The following is an 8986-nucleotide window of genomic DNA, read 5'->3' on the forward strand; positions in this document are numbered from 1 at the left end:
ATACATATCAATCCTGAAAGACACAAATGACCCAACTGTCACCTGGCTTACAAGTCACTCTTTAAAATGTTAAACAGTAACAGTGGGGCATCAGGAGGTGAAAGGTAAACCACTTCCTTTGGGCGCATTTTCACAGCCACTCATTCAGCTACAATTTCCACTTAACTTGAACATTTCGTATCGAAGTAGATAGATGCACACGTCTAAAAATTTCATTATCCCCATGACCGAATATAGGGCCAGAGAACAGCAGTGAGGAGTCCAGAGTCACAGGCACAGAGAAGCTGACCATCTAATATGGAAGTCTCCCAGCTTATGTGAGAAAGTACTTTGATATAACTTCAGGTCCAGCTTAAACCGGCAGAACTGAGAACTGACCTCGACTCCAGCTGCAGCCAGGAGCCAGCGGATGGACTCCATTCAGCCTCATCTGTTGAAGTAGTGAAGCTTGGGCTTCCCTGCCATGGTTTCTCTAAAAATGAAGGAATGGATTGATGAATGAATGAATGAACGAATGAACAAACAAGACCACGGAACCAAAATGTATCTTATGATGTTCATTCAAACAGAAGAATGAAGTATCTGCCTTCCTCATGGCGGGATTGGTGAAGTCCCATGGAGGTCTTCTGAGCTCCACAGTCTCACCTGGTAGTGGCCATCTGTGTGCAGTTGCACCAAGTGAGTCCCAGGCTGCCATTTTCCTCACTCTGAGGATATGAATAGAGCAGCCTGGGTCCCACACAGGTAAAGGGGGTCTGTGAGGGGCCTTGAAACCAGGGGACTCCAGGTCATGACACGGGGGAGAAGAAGGGGGCAGAGTCGCCTCTCACTCTGACTGCCGCACTGCACGTGTTCCAACTCTAACTGGGGCTTAGTCTTCACTGGCCATCCCCAAAACCTCTTACATTCTCTGCACGGAAGAGGATGCTCATTCCTCTTATCTCTCAGAATGCTTTATTTTTCCGCTGCTGAATGAATTTCATTTTTTTTTTAAAGAAGGGATGATAGAACATTACCTTTATAGTATATGGAAAGGAACTAACATGCTACGTGTCTGCCACATAATGGACATTTTCTCATTTTTATTCTCATTTCATCTTCATAAAAATGACTTGAGGTGAGATCTTGTTATTATTCTAAGTTTACAGTTGGGGGTTCTGATGTCTACAGAGGTTAAGCAACTAGCCTAAAATAAGTGGTAAACCTTTCATTTAAACACACATAAAAGCAAACAAACAGTTTTATTGGACACCAAATTCTTGGAGCTTCTCTATGCCAGTGTGTGTAAACTATGGATTGTGACCCTCAGTCTAAATTAGCACAGTGGGTTCTAACTAGCATTTCGTTTGCAATATGATAGTAAATATCAGAGTATTGTATGTAGTAAGGCTAAGCATTTTTAAAACATTTTATTATTTAGAGACACACTGTGCCTCCTCACACAACCAAAATAAGGATGACAACACCAATTTAGAAAGAAAATAACAACCAGAAGTGACAGAAAATTAAACTGTATGGAAGTCGGACAACCAAGGAGTTAAAATAGACATATTCATCCAGGCCAGTAGGTGGGGAGGAGTCAAGCGGCTGGACGGAGAGGGGTCGAGGCACAAAAAATGGGGGCACCAGGTGTGCAAGGCATCCCAGGTGTGCAAGACGGCTGTGGGCAGACCCTGGGCACACAGGCAGTGGCTGGTCGACCCTGGGTACAGGGTGGCAACAGGCAGACCCAGCAAGGCAGCGACTGTGAAGCGAGGCACCACGCACAAGGCGGCTGGTACTGGGCGGCCCCACATTCATGCACAGATAAACAAGGCGAAACTGGAGAGCGAGGCAGACTGCGCAGCCCAAGGTCCCAGCACCAGGACATAAAGCCTCAAAACACTGATTGAAAACACCTGTGGGGGGTGAGATGCCAGGAGAGACTCCCAGCCACCCAAGAGAGTTCGTTGGAAAGACCTCACAGGGTCCTAGAACGTGCACAAGCCCACCCACCCGGGAACCAGCACCAGAAAGACCCAGTTTGCTTGGGGGAAGCAGTGGAAGGGACTGAAATCCAACAGAGAGTGGAGCAAGGTCCATTGTTCCCTTTCAGACCCCGCCTCCACTTATATTGTCACAACCCAGTGACGTGGGTCACCCCACCCTGGTGAACACCTAAGGCTCCGCTCCTCATACTTAACAGGCACAACAAGACAAGAGAAAATGGCCCAAACAGATGAACAGATCAAAGCTCCACAGCAAATACAACTAAGTGATGAAGAGACAGCCAACCTATCAGATGCACAGTTCAAAATACTGGTGATCAGGATGCTCACAGAATTCATTGAATTTGGTCACAAATTAGATGAAAAAATGAAGGCTACACTAAGTAAAATGAAGGAAAATGCACAGGGAACCAATAGTGATGGGAAGAAAGCCGAGACTCAAATCAATGCAGTGGACCAGAGGAAGAAAGGAACATCCAATCAGAAAAGAATGAAGAAACAAGAATTCAAAAGAAATGAGGAGAGGCTTAAGAACTTCCAGGACATCTTTAAATGTTCCAACATCCAAATTATAGGAGTACCAGAAGGGGAAGAGGAATAGCCACGAATGGAAAACTTATTTGAACAAATAATAAAGGAGAACTTCTCCAATCAGGCAAAGGAAATACACTTCCAGGAAGTCCAGGAAGCTCAGAGAGTCCCAGAGAAGGTGGACCCAAAGAGCAACATACCAAAGCACATCATAATTACACTACCCAAGATTAAAATGAAGGAGAGAATCCTAGAAGCAGCAAGAGATAAGGGGACAGTCACCTACAAAGGAGTTCCCATCAGACTGTCAGCGGATTTCTCAAAAGAGACCTTCCAGGCAAGAAGGGGCTGGAAAGAAGTATTCCAACTCATGAAATCCAAAGACCTACATCCAAGATTGCTCTATCCAGCAAAGCTTTCATTTAGAATGGAAGGGCAGATAAAGTACTTCTCAGATAATGTCAAGTTCAGGGAGCTCATCATCACCACACCCTTATTATATGAAATGTTAAAGGAACTTATCCAAGAAAAAGCAGACAAAAAACATGTACCGTAAGATGACAGCAAACTCACAATTATTAACAACCACACCTAAAACAAAAACAAAAACAAACTAAGCAAACAACTAGAACAGGAACTGGACCACAGAAATGGAGATCACATGGAGGGTTAGCAACAGGGGAGTGGGAGGAGGAAAGAGGGGGAACAGGTACAGAGAATAAGTAGCATAGACGGTAGGTAGAAAATAGACAGGGGGAGGGAGGGAAAAAGAGAGGGAAACATCCATATGTGAGAGATACGTCGACTGGTTGCCTCCCTCACACCCCCAACTGGGGAACCTGGCCAGCAAGCCAGGCATGTGCCCTGAACCAGTAACCTTTTGGTTCACAGGCCAGCACTCAATCCACTGAGCCACACTAGCCAGGACAGGCTAAGTATTTTTTGATGAAATTTTAACTTTCGTTACATTTGTGTTGTGTGTGAGTGTACATATATGATTGTGTGCTCTGGTTTGTTGTAAAATTTAAGATGTAACATTTGGCAGGGGCCAACTAAAGAAGTCTGACAGCTCTTGCTCTATTCTGAGGTTTCTCTGCACCACTGGCATTGGGGGGCTGGATACCTTTTTGTCGTGGGGGAGCACTGGAGGATATTTACTTAGCAGCATCCCTGACCTCTACCCATGAAATGCCAGTAGCACAGTGCCCTGTCCACACCCTCCCAGCAAGAAGAGGCCGAATCACCACTGGCTGAGAACCAGGGCTCCCTTCCCTACTGGGACAGCAGCACACAGATGGGAGGAGCCAAAGACAGCTCCTCACACAAAGACGGGCAAGTTCAGCAAGGGCCTCCTGCAGGTTCTATCAGTGATGTGAGGACAAAAGCAGAGGAGTCATTGAAAAGAAAGGGGTCCATTGCCTAGACTTAGGGTGGAACAATTTCTATCCCATGTAATCACCAGACACCTGGTCAGAAAATACTTTTAAACATTTTTTGCAAGATTTTGTGGCTGTTGATTGTTTCTAGCAAAAAAAAAAATGTATTTGTCTTCATGAAATAGTTACATTTTTTGAAAAGTTATATGAAACTTGAATTTTTACAGGTCAAAGAGTTTAAATGTTCCAGAGGATATTTATTTATTTGTTTGTTTGTTTATTTTCTTGTTAGAACTGTGTCTCAGGCTGACATGTAATGTGCTTCCTCTTTTTCGGAAGTTTCACACAAACTTCCTCAACCAACACTCACTGAGCAGCTTCCTGTCTCAAGCAATAGAGGCTGGTTGGGAAGAGAGCACAAGTCTGATTTGCTTGCCTGAAGTGGGTGTAAGTCTAGTCAGAAAAACGGGCTGGTAGACAGCTGAGATTCTGAGGCTTTCCAGCATGAGACCTCAGTTTTATTCTTTTTATGTTGGCATTTCTTCCAGGGCACTGCTGGCTCTCACGAGGCTGCACCCTATGGGTGACTTCATGTGCCGTCTAAGAACTTATTCTGTGCTCCACAGATGTACTCAGCTCTCCTGTCAAGCCTTCCTGTGTTATAGAGCTAGAAGGCATCTGGAAGTTGGGGTGCCCTCCAGGAGTGTAATGAATTTGCTACACACCAGACAGGGTGTGATTTGCTAGCCAGCTAGTTAGTGATAAAGTCTGAATTAGATCCTAGATCTCCTGACATTCAGACTAGTTTCTTTTTATTATTTCCTATTACTGAGTTCTCACAACCTGTGGAGATTAGCTTCTGTGTCTCCCACGAAACTGGTGAGCTTCCGGAGAAGTTGTAGGATGTAGGACAATACACTTGAGCACAGTTCAAGGCTCAATAGGCTGCTTGCTGAAAGTTCAGGACACCCTCCATGCCACAGGGCCTGGTTAGATCTCTCAAGAGCCACACTTTTTATGTTTCAACATTTTCCTCATGGGGCTTGCCATTTCACAATACAGCAATACAGAGTAAATGAAAGCTGAGTAAATATAAGCTGAGATCATGGTAATGAAGTAACCAATCCAATTATAAAACTCAACACTGCGCTATTTAAACAAAACTATCAATGCAGAAATTCCCATATAGTAGAAACACAATGACCATGCAAAAACAAAACAAAACAAAACAAACTTGGGGAAGTGCTTTGGCATGGTAGCCTAGGGGAATATTTAGGTAAATAGAAGGAATGTGCAAATACTCCATCAGACTGAAAACAGCACGGCTCCAGAGGACATTATTTTCTTAAATTTGCCTCAGAAGCAATCACAGGTACACTTGCCTTCCTCTCCTAAAAGCCCTACGTTGGGTCAGCCAAAAAGTCCATTTAGATTTTTTTTCATAAAATAAAAGACATTTTTCATTTTTACCAGTAACCTTACTAATTTGGATATTTTGAGTATGTTGGCAATCTCCCACTATTGGCTTCTAGTGGATGGAAGCAAGGGTACTGCTAAACAACTTCCCATGCAGAAGACAGCCCCACAGCTATGAATTATTTGGGCAAAATGTCAATAGCACCAAGAAACTTCGCAAACCACTTTTGACACATTTGATCCATCACAGCACTGTCTCCATACACTGCACAGATCTTTTTTTTGTGTTTCAGTTGCATTTTCACTCTTCTTGAAATAATAAAGCTTAATACACCAAAAATGTTATGTATCTTCTCCCATTTTCAGTATTAAAATGGCTGCATAAAAATTCACAACTTTTGATGGTTTTTTAAAAAAATATGAATGCTGAGCCCTGGCTGGTGTGGCTCAGTGGCTTGAGCGTGGGCCTGCGAACCAGACAGTCGCAGTTCGATTCCCAGTTGGGGCACATGCCTGGGTTGCGGGCCAGTTCCCAGCAGGGGACGCACGAGAGGCAACCATGCGTTGATGTTTCTCTCCCTCTCGCCTTCCCTTCCCCTGTAAAGATAAATAAACAAAATCTTTACAAAATATGAACGCTGATATGACAGCTGTCACAAAACAATCTAACAAAACTGTGTCAAATGAAGTTAAAGACAACTAAGCACCACTAGAGGCATTATACGGAAAAAAAACTAAACGAAGTTTTTGGTCAACCCAATATATTTAGATTCGCTAGTCATTTTGAGTCTTTTCCTTATAAGTAACCTTTCCTACCCTTTGGTTCTAAAGCACTAAACCAGGCAGAGGAGGAGAGGGAGGAAGAGAGGAAGAAGGAAGAGTGGAGGTGAGAAGGAGGAGAAGAAGGAACAGGAAGGGAAAGAGGAGAAGGAAAGAGAGCAAGCTGCTTGGCTCTCCACCACAAAATAAATAATATGAACAACATGCTCATGTCTGTGAGACAAGCCGTGGCGGTGCACGTTCAGATTCTGCTTAGCAGGCATTTCCGTTTGGCTTCCCAGCAGGAGGCACCAGTTCAAGAGGCACACATCCAACCACTGTCACGTGTGGCCTTCTCATCGCTCAGTGTGTGAGCCTGTCCAGTTTAACCCCAGAACAATTGTGTGTTGACTTCTATGTGAACACATGAATGCATCATTTATAACAGCAAAAGTGATGTTAATGTAAGCTCACACACTCTCCTTGGCACTGAGTTTTTGTATTTGCACAGTGCCTGTAATAATAACACTCATACTTTTCCCATACCATTGAATTCTTTGCCCTCATTTTCTGAATTCTTGATTATTATTATCCTTTAAAGATATGTCCTTAAGGAACTAATTAACAATACTTGGATTGTGTCCTGAGCACACAAAGAAGGAGCTATAAGAACATAAAAGGCCCACATGGCCCTGGCAGGTGTAGCTCAGTGGGTTGAACATTGTCCTACCAAGTGAAAGGTCACAGGTTTGATTCCCAGTCGAGGCTTGTGCTTGGATTGTGGGTTTGGTCCCCAGTTGGGGTGCATATAAGAGGCAACTGATCAATGTTTCTCTCACACATTAATGTTTCTCTTTCTCTCTTATTCTCTTCCCCTCTCTCCAAAAATTAACAAATGTCTTTTTCATGAAAAGAACCCATATAAAATAACACATTTAAAAATATTTTCCAAGTGAAACAGACACAAGAAAATTTATAAACAGGTATAAGGTCCATACCAACCTAATTAAAGTTCATGCTGTCTCTCAGCTCAGCTCCTCAACGTCACAGCCTGGTGTCTATGTTACATGCTTTAATGTTGTGACAACCCTCTGAAGGGGTGGAGTCTAGTAGGGGACAGTCCCACAGCTCTCCACACTCCACAGAGTTCAATACTAGACTGGAAAGCAAAGGATATTTCAACAATGTTTTATTTCAAGGTTATTCATTAATGCAAAAAGAAGGGATTTCAGGTTTATGTGGCTGCCCAGCAGGTCAGTGGGAACCAGCCTTCTTCTGTAGGATTTCATGACATTTGCAATGAAGTTGATAGCAGATGGAAAAATTTTGTGGGAAAATGTGTCATAGAAAAGCAGTGTCAGAAGAGAGGACGGGATGGTGGAAGTGGGGAGATTGCAATCTAAATTTGTAGAAAGAACAGAATGATAAATACTGTTGCAACCCAAATTCTCTAGGCCCAAAGAATCTGGCTGAGTCCTCCCAGCCCTGGGTGGGGGGAACTCAGCTGCCTTACCTGGGCCATTGCAGACCCTTCCTTTAGCAAACGACACGTTAGCATTCTGCTCTAGCCCCAGGACCCTTGCATGCACCGTTTCTTGTGATGGGAACATTCTCCCCTCTCTATTCTCAGGCATCCTGTGCCTGCTCTGTCCTGTAAGCACCTTATGTGCTTATCATATGTCCCCCACCACTGTTCACTGTGAGCTCCTTGAGGACAGGACTGCCAAGTGCCAGTGACTGACTACAGTGCCTGGCACATGGAAGAGATTTCATAAGTAAATAAACAAATAGAAATATATATGTATACTCATCTTTTTCTAATGGAAAATTTATAACATACATAGGTGCAGGAGGAAGAATATAATGGGCCTCATTGTACCCATCTCTGTACACCAATAATTATCAGCAATGCTTGGAAACAAATCCCAGATTTTGTGGTATTCCTCCCATAAATAATGCAACCGCTATCTTGTACACTTAGGTGAAATTATTTGCATCACAGAAAAATTGCAAAAGTGGTACAGAGTTCCCAATCACTCTTCACCCAGTTTCCTCTAGTTGAATATCTTACATAACCATAGTACAGTGGTCACAACCAGGAAGTTCATGTGGATAACAACACTATGAATCCAATTCCAGACCTGATTTGGGTTTAGCAGTTTTCCAACCAGTGTTTTGTTTTGTTTTTCCCAGTTCAGGATCCTACACTGATCGGTTGCCATAATCTTCTTCCATTTATGACAATTCCTCAATCTTTCCTTGTCTGTCATGATCTTGGTGGCACAGGTGGGCACAGGTAACCAGGTTCTTGGTGATCACAGACAAAGAATTGAACCGAAAACACAGAGTTTATAGCAGAAAGAGAGACAGCAGATTTATTAAGCAATCCCACACTTCACAAAACATGGGAGCAGGACAACTCCAAGCGGAGACTGATCTCAGGGGCTGGAGGGATTCTATTCTTATAGGGCAGCTATTTCCTGGCTAGTGTGGGCGGGCTTTTATTGTACCTGTACAAGTAGTTGTATTACTTTAAAGCTAAGTAGTGTCAGCCTGTTTTGTCAGCTGTAATGCTACTATTTATCCCTTTGAAAGTAATAAATATTTTGGGGGGAGATACTTTGTGACTATGCAGTCTGTTTCTAGCTGAACTTCTACCCACTAACTTTAACATCCATTGTGGATCTTGCCTATAGCAAATGTTACTACAGTGTTTGCTTAATGGTGGTGTCACTCATTCCTGCTACACTGAATAGCTGGAATTCTGTTGTAAGAGCTATCTCTTCTCCCTTACCTATTCATTCAATTGTTTACTTACATGAGTATAGACTTACAGACATTTTATCCTAAAGGTTTTGATCTAGTACTGTCAATATACATTTTTGGCTCAAATTTTCCAACTTTGACCTTTGATAC

The 8986-nt window shown here is 43.1% G+C and overlaps 1 long non-coding RNA gene across 1 annotated transcript; it reads left to right on the forward strand.

The window, feature by feature from the left end:
- Positions 1 to 376: 376 nt before the first annotated feature.
- LOC118992861 (uncharacterized) lies at positions 377 to 8633 on the forward strand. Its single transcript, XR_005067724.1, has 4 exons — positions 377 to 466; positions 3549 to 3550; positions 7701 to 7707; positions 8623 to 8633. It is a non-coding gene; the product is annotated as an uncharacterized LOC118992861 (long non-coding RNA).
- Positions 8634 to 8986: the final 353 nt, after the last annotated feature.

Source organism: Sturnira hondurensis, unplaced genomic scaffold (genome assembly GCF_014824575.4).
Source record: "Sturnira hondurensis isolate 20B ecotype Veracruz unplaced genomic scaffold, ASM1482457v3 Scaffold0000880, whole genome shotgun sequence".
In the NCBI taxonomy this organism is placed as follows: domain Eukaryota; kingdom Metazoa; phylum Chordata; class Mammalia; order Chiroptera; family Phyllostomidae; genus Sturnira; species Sturnira hondurensis.